The 13,895-nt window shown below is 49.8% G+C and overlaps 1 long non-coding RNA gene across 1 annotated transcript; it reads right to left on the bottom strand.

The window, feature by feature from the left end:
* Positions 1-3,752: 3,752 nt before the first annotated feature.
* On the bottom strand, positions 3,753-11,433 carry LOC145723711 (uncharacterized). The gene is made up of 3 exons (XR_014148967.1): positions 11,099-11,433; positions 10,142-10,226; positions 3,753-3,832 (listed from the first exon to the last, which is right to left on the bottom strand). It is a non-coding gene; the product is annotated as an uncharacterized LOC145723711 (long non-coding RNA).
* Between the last annotated feature and the right edge of the window lie 2,462 nt (positions 11,434-13,895).

Below are 13,895 nucleotides of genomic sequence, written 5' to 3'. Positions count from 1 at the left end.
CCTGCTGGGTCCAGAAAGCTGGAATGAGGGGGAGAAGGGGTCTCCAGGCCCCAGTGGGGAGAAGGGTGGGAAAGAGCACTGAGAAAGGAGGACAGATGAAAGAACTACACCCGAGGGGAAGATTGAGGCCCAAAGCATGGGGACCAGGAGGCCCCCTCAGGCCAGCCAGTGCACTTCTGCTCAGGATGTCATTACTGTCACAATATCCTTTTCGGTCTTTCTCATAACTAACGACTCCAAGGAGGGAGGTTGTGCATTATTTCTGTCATTTTACAGACGGAAAAGCTGAGATAAAGTGATGACATTTGTGTCCTTCCCTTGCTGACACCCTTCTTCACAGGCAGGAGCCTGATGAGGAACCCAGGGGAGCAGCATGGAGCCACTGGTCCTAGCCCCACATTTTGGTGGAGCCCTGTCTTTGACCCTCATCTCTCTGGGTGGGGTGAAGTGGAGCCAAAGCTTCCTGAACCAGGTCACAGAGGATGGCTCTCCACAGGACAGGAGGGGCCACTGATCACCAGGAAGTAGCCCAGCCTTCTTGACCAGGTGCCTTCACCCACACACACCAGCCAAACTGCCTGGACCGTGGCCTCTGGCCTGGACCTGTTGTCTAAGAAAACTGGCATCTCGAGAATCAGCCCTCATTCTGTCAAAGACTTAGCCTCATCTCAAGTACCTGTGCTCAAATGTACCCACTCCGTTCTGCTTAGGCCACTCTGCTAGAACTGAGATCGGGCCCAGCCTCCACCATCAGACTGGGGGCTCCCTAACAGCAATTCTGGATCTCTCTCCCTTCCACTTTTACATGTTTATTCTTGCTTATTCTTTTCTTTTTAATACCCTGTTATCTCCCCTGCCAAAAAAAAAAAAAAAACACTGGCATTAAAAGATTGATACTTTCTCCTCCCAGATACCCATCTGTCTAACTTGGATTTCCCTCCATAGACTGACAGAGATCCACTATGCATTTGCCATTCGACAAATGGGTCTGAGTCTCCTCATTTCTCAGATGGAGAAAGCAAGTCTCAAGAGGTTGGGTGACTTGCCTGTCAGGATGCAATCAGTCTTGGACCTCTGGCCTTCCAGCCTATCGTCCTTTCCCTAGACAACCTCGCCACGGCCTCCTGGTGTTCACCCCAAGTAAAATCCAGGAGCCAGGACAGGAACTGGGACAAAGAGGAGGAGGACACAGGGGCCCAGGCCTTGACCCCAAGTTCCTATTTATAATCCTCGTTCCGGAGACGGCCACTTAAACACACATTCCTGATAACTGAATAATCTTTGGCACCAAGCAAAAAATAGCCTGTGGCCCAGACCACAATTGCACAGCTGGAGCAGGGTGAGCAGGGGCAACACAGGGCCCCAATGGTGCAGGACAGGCTTCTGGGGGGGGGGGGGGGCGGTGCGGCAGGCAGGGCGTGGGGTTGGGACAAGTGAGTGGAACTGCAAATATAGCAGTTAAATATAGCCTTGCCGACCTGGACATGGTGCCAGCCTCCTCTGAAGGGATCGTTTCCCAAATAGGCTTGGATCTCCTTTTCCCAAAGGAAATGAGAGCCAGAGTCTTGAAGGGAGGAACTGGAGGGATCTTGATGGCAATGGAGCCCAAGGCTCTGAGAAGTCTGCAAACAAACTGGGGACCAAGAAAAATGGCTCTGATGACATCTTCTGGAATTGCCAGTCTGATCAGGGAGGCATGGCTGTTCCCTGAGGCAAATAACAGAGGATACCTCATTTCCCAGTCAGCTGGTCAAGACCCCATGCATCTTCCAATTCCAGGAGGACTGATGCTGAGGCCTCTTCTCTAAAAAGGCTCAGACCAGGGTAGAGATGGAAGTGAGAGACATGGAAAATTCTGGAATCCAGAACCCTAAGGGATCTCTGAGGCAAGCTGTAGGCACCTGACCCCCTCCCCCAAGGCAGGGGCCCCAGAGAAAGCAGCCATGGGCCCTCCCTCCCTCAGGACCAGCTGGCCCCAAGATGAACCAAGGTGCTGCTTGAGCCAACACCCTTGACAAACTTTTCTGCTCTTAATGTTTCCTCTCAGGACCCTTCAGTTGCTCCTCTGGGGCACAAGCCTGGTTCTGAGTTCTAAATTTTGGAGAGTCTGTGTGGCCCTTCTTCAGGATTTATAGACAGTAATAAATAAGGTGCATGACTCCAGGTCTCAGGTCCTCCTGCCTACACGGAGGCGTCCCCTGCATTCCCAGGACATCTCAGGCAGGGGCTCACTCACAGCTGGGGATAAGTCTCCTCACCTATCTGCTTACCATAAGCCATCTGAAGAAGCTTCACCCCACATCTGATGCCACTATCCCTTGAGAACCCCCTCCATGCCCAGGTGTCCCCAAGCTCCCAAGGTCACCAAGTCTGCAGAATATCAAAGTACTGCTTTCCTTCTGACCCTCCCTGGGCAAGGGTCTGATCCATCAAGGTCTCATGGAGAAGTGAAGAGAACATCCCCATCTCCATTGCTGTGCTACAGGTACTGAAGCGTCACTGCCTGGGCCCCAAAACCCACGATGTCCAGCAGCTTCTCTCTATCAAGAGTACGAGCCACACTTAGCACACTGTGTTTGCCCTCCCTTCAACAGCCTTCCAATTTGGAGGAATCCCTCTTGGGTGAGGTCTTGTGAGAAGCAATGCCCCACTCCCCACTTCAGAAGGTGAGAAAGCCCAGGCCGCCCCTCACTGTCCCTGACAGCCAGGGCCAGGTACTCAGCACAGCTCGGCAAAGAGCGTGCCGAGAACCACCCCTCAGCCTCCGCAGGCTGTGGCTGTCAGGGGTTCTGCGATGTTGTGGGGGCAGGGGCTGGGCCACGCAGGTCCCAGTGTGGGGCCCTGGCCCCTCACTCCACGAAGATGCCCCAAGCGCCACCGTGTGCCAGGTGGAAAGCTAGTTACTGAGGGCAGCAGAGGGAACGAGAGCCAGGAGGCCCCTGGCGGCTGCTCAAAACCAGGAACGCCGAGAGCATTGAGGGAGGGCAGCGGGAAGCCCAGCTGGTGGCAGACAGGGATTGGGAAGGCCTCTGGAGGCCAGGAAGGCAGAGGGCGCAAGGGATTCTAGGCAGCGAGCCTACATGTAAAAGGCCTGAGTGAGGGGAAGGGAGGCCGTCTGAAGATGTGGAAGAAGGGCAGCACAGCCGGTGCTCAAAAGGAGAGGGGGAGACACAGGAGGCACAGGACAAGGTTAGAAGAGGGAGTGGGGGCCAGATCATGCCCTGCACCAGGAGGGCAACCAGGAGCCCTGAAGGGTGTTAAGCAGGGGTTGACCTGATTGATTTATATGTGAGAAGGGTCCTTTGATCACGGAAAGTAGATGGGAGGGGGCCCAGACAGGATGTGGGCAGACCAGTTAGGAGGCACTTGCTAATGTCCAGATGAGCAGTGATGGTAGCCTGAACTCAGGCACTAGAAGGAGGTAGAGAGAGGTGAGCAGTCCCGAGACACATTTAGGACAAACCATAAGACACGGTAAATACTTGATGTGAGAAGGAGAGACAGAGAGAAGTAAAACATTCACTCATTCATTCACTCAACAGTGATGCAGAGTTTCTAACACACGTGAAGTTCTTTGCTGGCCACTGGGGATACAACAAGCTCTCTGCTCATGGAGATTTACCTTCCAGTGGCATGGGGGCAATGTAAAATCAACATGAAATCAAACACAAGATCGTTTTAGGTAGTGGTAAGTGTTATGAAGATAATAAAAAAGGATAAATAATAAAGAGTGATTTGGGAAAAGGGCCTACCTTAGGTTGGGTATTCTTCGAAGCCATTTCCAGAGGAGAGGATTGAACGCTAAGGCTCCAAGTGGGGAAGAACTTGCAGTCTATAAGGAACAGAAGGAAAATCAGTGTCAGCAGGGTGTAGTGTGAGAAGCTTGGGAAGTATGAGGTCCGAGGATTAGGCATGTGCACATGCTCAACATGCACGCACGCACACATGCACACGCACGTACACACACATGCCCCTTAGGATTGTGCAGAGTTGACTTGACACAGAACAGATTTGGAGAGAAGAGAAAGAAAGGAAGAAAAGAAGGAAAAAAAAGAGAAGACAAGAAAAGTCATCACTGAGAGGTCATAAAATAAACAGGCTCTCCACTGGAGCCACCAACCAAATTTGCATCACTAGGTGAGTTCAAGGCACCTTACACTGTGAAATTTTATGTAATTGAGATCATACTTTTAGTCTGGTTTTTTTTCACTATTATACTATGTAAAAAGATAACTTTGTAATCCAATTAAATGTGTTTACATAAGATATCAAAAACCTAAGGCTATATGCCATGGAAGTCCTTACCAAAGAACAGCTAAAGTAGCTATGTAATTTCAGATAAGAGATTTTAAGGAAAAGGCATTACTAAAGATAAGGTGATTCCTTCACGATCGTAACAGATTTAGTTCATCAGAAATGTGTAACTAATTTAAATTCTCTGCACCCAATAACAGAGCCTCAAAAGTGCAAAACATAAAAATTAACAGAACTTCAAAAAAAAGCTCACAAATCCACAATCACAGTAGGAGATTTTAAGACATTCTGTTAGTAATTGATATAATAAAAAGAAAAAATATCAGTAAGGGCATAGAAATTTTGAAAAACCGGATTAACAAACTTTACCTAATGCACCTATGTAGGAAACAGGACTCAACAAGTGCAGAAGATACATTTTTTGTTCAAACACACTTAGAAGATTTCTATAAATAGATCATATACTTGGTTCCAAGGCCAATCTCAAAAAATGTGAAAGAATGAAATCATAGAGCATGCTCCCTAATCCCAGTGCAATCAAACAAGAAAAGTGTAACAAAAAAAGATAACAGAAAAATCCCCTTACGTTTGGAAACTAAGAAACACCCAAGTGTCAAAAATAAATCATACGGAAACTAGGAAATATTTTCAACTGTATAATAATGAAAATATTACATATGAAAGTTCGTGATGCAACCAAAGCAGGAGGGAAATTTACTGCCTTATAGTAGATGTATTTCAAAAGGCTGAAAAATAATGAGCTAAGCATCAATGAGCTAAGTTAGAACAACACCAAAATAAACCTGAATAAAAGGAAATATTAAAAATAAAGGCAGAGAATGATGAAATAGAAAACAAACATACAATAAAGAGGTTCAACAAAGAGAAAAATAGAGTCCTTGAAAGAACTAATACAATTAACAAACCACTAATGAGAATGATCGAGAGAGAGAGATGGAATGAGAGAAGACAATAACCAACATCAGGAGGAGAAAGTGGACATCTCTGCAGATGCTCTAAAGATTTAGAAGGTTAAGGGAATGCGATTTTTAAAAAAATGATGAGAATAAAGTTGTACGCTGCTGAGATATCACGGAAAATAAGAACCAGGGTGACCTGTGGGGGCAGCAACCACAGAGGCAGCCGCTGCCCATCTGCCCTCCCCGCCAGATGCCCTCCTGGCCCAGGCTGCAGGGCGTCCCATTCCAGGTGGAAGCGTTTTGCCTCTCTAGTCCTCAGGGGCTGAAGGGTCTCGGTGAACTTGACACAGACTCGAATTAACGCAATTTACCCAAGCCAGAGTGTAAACCAGATGCCAATTTGTTCTTCTGCAGCAGGGACTATCCCTTTCTATCGCCTAGAACACACCCTCCACTCCAGGATACCCTTTCCCAAGGTCAGAGTGGAGAACAGAACAGCAGAGTATAGTTAAGTACATGAGGTCGGGAGCCAGGCTGTCTGAGTTCAAATCCTAGCCCTCTCGTTTCACTTAAGCTCTCTGAGCTTACGTTTTCTCACTACAAATTTGGGATAACAACAGATTATTGTGAAGATTTCATGAGTTAATACCTGCAAAGCAGTTAAAACAGTGTCTGGCATACACTAAGCACTCAATAAACGTTAATCATAACAACTGCTACTACCTGAGAAGGCAAAGTCTTACCCAGAACATGGCCTGGTGAATGTGGAACTCGAAAAGAGTTGTGGATTGGTTTAGAGGGAAATTTTACTTTGCTCTAGGGAAGCCCAATAAAATATCTCAACTCTGCAAGTGGACCCCCGCCCCACTTCCTGAGCCTCTCTTCCCTGAACATGGCTGGCAAGCAGCAAGCAACTCTGGTTTCTCTGATCCTTTTCATTCTAATCTCACCATTCCAACCCACCCGACCTCTTGTAAATGAGCTAAGCATCAATGAGCTAAGTTCACAGTTACTGTAGCTGTGAACCCAAAGGAGTTTCTTAATGCCCTGTACCTCGATTTCACATAAATTTCACAAAATCATCAACATGGCTGGGTTGTTGTTCCAGTTATCTATGGGTGCGTCACACACTACCTTGACCCTAACGACTTAAAACAGGGGTCAGCAAACTCCGGGACACTTTGTGGTTTTATACAGACCACAGGCTTAGGATGGTTTCTTAGGTTTTTAAAGAGTTGCAAAAAAAAAATATCAAAAGAATACTATTTTGTGACACGTTTAAATTATACAAAATTCTAACTTCAGTGTATATAAAGTTTTATTGGAACACAGCCACACCCATTCATTTATGTGCTCCCTGGGGCTGCTTTTGCAGGACGACAGACGTGAGTCATTGCAACAGAGACCTAAGGGCCCACAGAGCCCAAAATGTTTACTATCTCATCCTTTACAGAGGAAGTTTTCTAGGCCCTGGCTTAACACATCAACTGTCATTTATTTTGCTCATAAATCAGCACTCAGAGGGGATGGGTTATCTCTGCTCCTTCCAGGGTCATGTGAGGTGGCTCGAGGCCGGGAGTGAGTCACGCAGGGGAAAAAACTGTCTGAAGCCCAGCTCAGTCACCTCTCTGGCAGTGGGCGGCAGCTGTCAGCCGGGACCCCCTCCACTGGAACAGCTGGTCAGGTCACCTATGTGTGACCTCTCCATGTGGCTGTCTGGCTCCCTCACTGCAGGCCTTCAAAAGCAAATGTCCCAAAGGTTAGGAAGTGAAAGCCACCAGTTCCCTAAGCCCTGGTCCCAGAAACTCACACAGCATTACTTCTACCACGTTCTGTTGGCCAAGCTGTCCTAGAGCCCGGGTGCAAGGGGAGCAGACAGAGACTCCACTTCTCATTGGAAAGGGTGTCAAAGAATGTGGTGGCCATGTTTTAAACCCAACACAGTTGTTGTGAGCATTTGGGGGCACGAGGCAGGGACCCAAAGAATAGCTGTTATTATTACTGCTCTTGCTTCTGCTGTTCATCTGCATCAGAGTCACCACCATTCCAATTCTCTTTAAGGAAGCCTCTGCTCATGGGGCCTAGGAGATACCCAGGCTCCTCCCTAGCTGTTGACTTACCTACATTCAGGCTACAACTCATCTACAGGAAAGTACACACATCCCTCTATTTTAGAAGCTCCTCACATGATTCTAGTGTGCAGCCCGGGTTGAGGACCACTGAGCAGGGGAGCAAGTCTAGCATTTGCTGTCAGTCCACATACAGTAAATGAATCCATTTCTCTAGCCCTTTATGTGAAGACTTGAACAAGAGAATCTGGCTCACCTCTTAATTCCCTGCAGAGTCCAGGCCAGGGCCTAGAGCACAGCAGGGTCTCAAGTGATGTCACTGGGGTGACCTGCATCTGAGAGTCCCAGGATTCCAGCCCTCCCATCAGGCCACCCCATTCCCTGCAAGCTTGTTCTAACACTGAGCTGACCCAGAGCTGACCGAGAGAGAGCAGAGGCGCCTGTACTTTTCCCAGCCTTCCAAGCCCCTTCCTTTCCCTGCTTCTCCTTCTAGAACGAGCAGTTTCTGGGACAACACATTGAAAGAGGCATGAGCTCAGGGCAAAGGAACCATTCAACTGCCCTTTCTCTTGGGCAGAGGAGCAGTACACTGGTTGTTTTAGGGGATGAAGAATGGACCTGGATGGGATGAGGATTGTCACCCAGCCATGCTGAAGGCCCACACACAGCCATGCACATCTGAAGAGCCCTTGCCATGGGCCACATTCCATGCCAAAGCCTGGCCTCCAGATGCCAAGCTCCAGTCAGGGCCACCATCTGCCATGGTTCCCATAGGACCCCCCAGACTGAAGCGATGTGCAAAAGTCCCTTCAGTTGTGAGCTGGGGCCTTCCAGCTGCAGGGACACATGGCCTGGTAGATCCACTGCTCCCCCAACCCCAGGCCTCAGCAAGGACTTCAGAACTCAGAGCTGCAAATGTCAAGACATTGCATGTGTCTCCATTGGAGGGGGGACTTTCATCATCTGGGGCTTTGTGAGGTCAGTCTCATCCACATCAGTTACACTGAAGATAAACTGCTTCCCAGTCACACTCAGCCCTAATTCTGGTCACATCAACGTAACCTCAGACTGACCACAACCGTGGCCACAGATCAACCCTGACACTGACTCAGACTGATTTCAACCCTAGCCAAGACCAACCTCTGACACTGGCCACAAAACTGACCCTGTCCAAAGACTAATTCTGACCCTAGCTACAAAATTGACCCTGACCCTGACCACAGCCTGACCTTGAAATAGGATTAGTGGAATGCACCAAACCATAGCATAGTCTCATGGGCCCAAAGGTGCACCAGTCTAGCTACACTTGAGTGACAGCCATGTGGGCCAGGAGCAGGAAGATCCGTCCTGTGCAAACCCAGGGCCACCTGCAGCAAGCAGGTCCTGAGTGACTGCTCCCAGACAGGATGACTCAGAAGCACCTTCCAGAACGTTTGAAAGGGCCAAACAGTTGCCAAACATACCAGCTTGCTTGGCCTCTGGACCTTTGCCCTGGAGTTCCCCACCAAGCCATCCTTCGTCTCTTCTGCTAACTCTAATCCTGCTACATCCAGTTCCACCTGCCGGAGGAGGCTGGTCTGAATGCTCCACTTAGGTTTTCACCCGCATGATCCTGATGGGAAGTGTCCTCTAAGAGGATCACTGAAGAACTTTTCTCTCCAACCTTCCAACTCAACACTAGACACAGCACCTTCCCCTGTTTCCCCAAACACAATTCAATAAGAGACCAGTCTGGAATTATTTAAATAAGATTTCGTTGCTTTCTTGTGTACATCGTTGCCAGGGAGAAGTCTGGTGCCAATTTGATTTGGGTTTCTTTTTGTAAGTAATCTGTTCTCTTTCCTCCAATGAGTCAGGAGGAGAGGGCTAGGGGGCAGAAGGGGCAAGGAAAAGTTCATCCCTTGGGACACAGGGACTGTGGACAATGGGGTGGGAGCCTCCTTGAGGGTGCCTTGGTCATGCTATCTTCCCACGACAACTACTGCACCTAAGCTCCAACTGCCACCCACTCTTTCCCCCTGTATTCCTGAGCCTTGACTCCTTAAGAACCAGGGCAATCTCTAGTCACAGCCTCTGTTCTCAGAGCTCTGCACTTCCCCTCTCTCATGGCAGGAGGCCAGTCCCCATTCCTGCACACACATGTGAGTATCTGCTTTGCATATTTATCTTTATCTGCTATGCATATTTATCTGCATGCATGTGTGCATGAATGCGTGTGTGACTGTGTGTGTTTGCACCTGTGCACATGTATGTGTATACATGTACATAGATACGGATGAGTGAGCATGTGTGAGATATCTAGATGTGAGCGTGCCTGTGTTCGGTATGAATGTGGGTGTGCATGGGTTATGTGGGTATTGTGAATGTGGTACATAAGAGATGTGTCTATGTGTGTGTGTGTGCTTGAGAATATGTTGCTCTTCCATCCCTGACCAGCAGTTTGCTTCTTGGGGGAGGCACCCTGCAGTGCCCCCTCACCTGTGTTTCCTGCACAGCCCTTGGACTGGATATGGCAAATTCCCAGCAAAGCCTCAGGGCTTGGGTCCAGGGGGACAAATCCCAGGCCTCCTGAGTCCGTGGCCCGTAGCCTTGATAGAGCCAGAAACCTGTCAGTAGTTCAGTGCCTACAGGTGGCCTGGAGAAACAAGGATACCAGGAGACTTTGGGGGTGGCCTTTTGCCTCAAAGTTGTTATCCCAACACCAAGCGCAACTTCATGGGGCAGTTACTGCCAGCACACAGCACCTGCAGCTAATGCTGTCCTTCTCTCCCAAAATCCTGCCCCCAGGCCCCAGGCCCCAAGGCCCAAGCCCACCAGCATGCGAAGCACTAGCTCCTGCTTTCCCACTCCACCACTAACTCCCAGATCCACCTGCTTAGCTCCACATGCCATACGTACCCTTCCAGAGAACGGGAAGAGGGAGTCTGTGTGTCCTCCACTCCCAGGAAGTTCACATTTTCCACAGCCAGGATTCTGAGCAAGCCTGAGGGGGAAAACCAAAGAACACCCTGAGAAAAGATCCCACGGCCCTGGGTAAAACTTCAACCTCCGTCTCAGCCCTGCCACCCATGAACCAAAATCTGAGGCTTCAGAAACCTCTCCATGTTCTGCTGCACCCTATAGCTGGGAAAGATTATTAGAGAGTGAAGTGACTTCACCTGTTTCTCAAGGCCTGTCAGGAGTTTAGGTGCCCAGCACACAGGTTCTCACTCTGACATGCGCTACCCACCCGCCCAGGTAGAGAGAGTAGCAGAAAGTGAGGCCCTCTGAGAGGGCCGTGAGGCATCTTGGGAGGGGGCATCGTAGAAGGCGCATGCGTCATCCTGGGAGGGGCGTGAGGCATCGTGGGAGGCGCATGCGGCGTCCTGGGAGGGGCGTGAGGCATCGTGGGAGGCGCATGCGGCGTCCTGGGAGGGGCGTGAGGCATCGTGGGAGGGGCGTGAGGCATCGTGGGAGGGGATTATGATTCGGGTCAAGTCCTGGCTGAAGCATTTATTAGCTTTATGACCTTTGGCAAGGTTTTCTTTAGTTTAGCTTCTTTATATATGGTGACGATTTAAAAGCCAAATTGAAACACTCTTAAGAGTGAAAGGGGACACTATGAATAACAGGTATGAATCTCAACCATTGCAGGCAAATGGGGACATGGGATCACCCTATGTCATCTACAGTAGTGATAATGAGGAGCAGGAGGGAGGAATTCCAAAGGGAAGAGCCCCTGCTAGATGTTCCCGCGTTCCATTTGGCCACGGGCCAGGGGCTGAAGGCGAGGGGAGGAAGAAAGGGCCGCAGGCGGTCCCTCTGCCTCGCAGCCCCTCTGCTCGGGGCCTCTTGCCCTCTCCCCGCCCTGCTCACCTCCGCATGCCCCGGCTCTCCGACTGTAAGGCCGCGCTGATGCCTTTAGCAGCCGCCCAGGTTTATCTCCAGGGGAGTGCTAGGTTCAAAGATCAGATAAATTTTCTGGCAGACGTGGGGCTGGTGGCCGACTGCCAGAGGTAGGAATGGCCCTGCCGGGGCGGGGTCAGCCGGGTTATTTTGACTCCTCGGCATGGGGTGAGGAGCCTTGGGAAGGAGAAATCTACAGTGTAGACGCAGAGAGACTCCCGTCTCTGATGAGCTGGACTTGGCTTTGTCTTCCAGCTTGGAACAGGAGAGGCAGAAGGAGGAACCGGGGCAAGGAGCTGGAAAAGGAAGGGGGAGAAGGAGCTGAGGAAAAAGAAACCTGGAGAAGGACCTATTTTAAAAGTCACTCGTTTTTGGTTCCAGCTCTCCCCCACCACACCCCAAAGCCCAGGCATTGGGCCACAGGGTGTGGTGACAAGGTGTGTGTGGTCGGTGACGGGAAACCCTTAGGCATCCAGGACAGCTGGGTAGAGGCCAGGTAGGGGGTGGGCAGGGCCAGCCATAGGTCACCTCAGCCAGTCCCCTGTCTCATCACCTCGAGTGCCCCTAGACCAATGTCTTCAAACTTTTGATAGTGACACACTTTTATGCTACAACCCAGAACCCATAAAGGTTCTCCCAAAATACTTGCCCCTATTAAGTCAATGCATGCTATATTTTCAATTCTAGTCTTATTTTTAAAATGCTGATTGCAACCCAGAGCATTGTTTTCACAATCTACTATGGGTCATATCCTGTGGTTCCGAACACCACTGCTCCAGACTAGCACTTCCCAAACTTTAATGAGCCTGCCTGTACAGCACCTGGGAGCATGCTAAATGCAGATTCTGGTTCAATCGGTCTGCACTGGAACCTGAGACTCTGCATTTCTAATAAGCGCCCGAGGGATATAATGCTGCTGGTCCTCAGACCCTGGAGAAAAAGTCCCCGGATCACAACTTCCTGGTCAGCACCAATTTCAACGAAGGGGCTTAGGGGTCATGCATGCAAGGTGAACGGAAGATGAAGGGTAACCGCACTGAGGGTTGTCCGTCGCTCAGCCTCCAGGCAAAGCCGCAACTGAAATGTAGCAAAGATATGATGGCATAGGATGGCAAAGAGCTGCCCCCCAGGGCCCCTGGCTGAACCGCTGTGATCGGGGAGCCAAGTGAGGGCACAGCTGCCAGTCGGCATTCGCTAGGCCTCACACACACACAAAGGAAGGAGGGAGGGAAAAGGAAAAAAGAAAAGAAATTGTAGATTTGGGGACCTCACTCAGCACACTAGCAGGCAAGGCTGACATGTCAAACCGGGATTACTCCTCAGAAATCTAGCATTAACCAGCAAGAGCTGCCTTGTTACTGTTCCATTCTGGAACAGTAATGCTGACCTTGCCTGTAGGCAATTGATTAGGGCAGTGGGTCCCAAATAGAGCTCTACCAAACACTAGCTCAAGAAGATCAACCAGAAATGAGCGTCAAGGTCAACCGTGTTTGGGAAACAGCATGTTATCTCCTCCAGCCTCACCTGGAGCATTTTTGCTCACATTGGAAGATGACAAGAAGACCAGCAGTCAAGAACCCTATTTAATTTGCTTGAACGCATCCTTTTTCACACTTACACAACCATGGAACTCTTTTTCTCTTTAACCTACTGGTATGGACTGAACTGCGTCCCTTCAAAATTCGCATGTTGAAGGCGCTGATATGACTGTATTAGGAGATAAGGTTATATGAGGTCCTCAGAGTGCGGCCTTAATCCGGTAGGACCGATGTTTTTATAAGCGAAGGAAGAGACGCCAGAGCGCTCTCTCTCTCTCTCTCTCCCCCCATGCGCTTCCCCGGAGGAAAGGCCATTTGAGGTCACAGGGAGAAGGCAGCCATTTGCAAGCTGGGAAGAGAGGTCTCACCAAAAACCAACCGTGATAGCAACTTGATCTTCGACTTCTAGCCTCCAGAACCGGGAGAAAATCAATTTGTGTTGTTGTTGGTATTCTGTACCGGAGCCCAAACAGACTAATATTATCCACAAGCATGCTGTGGAACTCGCTTTAGGGAAGCAGGATTAAACCTGTGCTTTTCATACCCTTGATCTTCTAGGAGACTTAGAAGTTCCTGTAGACAGGAGAGGGACTATGATCCCTGTTTGGAGGTTAGGAAATGGAAGTCCACAAGCATGAAATGAGTGGCCACAGAGCTGGGCAGGACTGGGCACATGGAATTCAATCTCACTGTGACTGACTCAGAAGACAGGTCCCCTGCCATCCAGCAGCTGTAGTCGACTGAGCATGGCATGATACTCCCACTCACAATAAATAGGGGGCTATCTCCCTAAGCACGGACTGTGTAGTAAGGAAAAGTGGTGTCAATCAAAGGTTTCCTGGAAAAGGTGATTCTAGAAGGGGGCACAGAGTAGCCATGTTGGAAGTAACCAGGATCAAAATTGGTGAGACCCTTTGATGGCAGGAACTCTAGTACTAGGCTGAGGACCAGATATCTTCCTGGCTGGGCAATAGGGAGCCGGTGTAGTTCTTGAGCAGCAGGGCATGACATGGTCTGAGTTGGTCTAGGTGTGTGGGATAACTGGGAAGGAACCTGGATGTGGGAGGCCCAGAGGCCAGACCAGCAGTGACCCTGCAGAGATGGAACATGGAAGGATGGCGGCGGGGGGGTGGTTCACTTTCTCATTCGCCTCCCATGCTTGCCCCCATGATCTTGCTGCCCTGGGGGATGGTTGGACTTTTCCAGGTCTTGGCATTCAGAGCTGGTCC

Source organism: Leptonychotes weddellii, chromosome 10 (genome assembly GCF_054177405.1).
Source record: "Leptonychotes weddellii isolate Sample4059 chromosome 10, ASM5417740v2, whole genome shotgun sequence".
NCBI lineage: Eukaryota > Metazoa > Chordata > Mammalia > Carnivora > Phocidae > Leptonychotes > Leptonychotes weddellii.
Note: the sequence above shows the minus strand (reverse complement) of the source record. Positions and strands in the feature narration are given on the sequence as shown.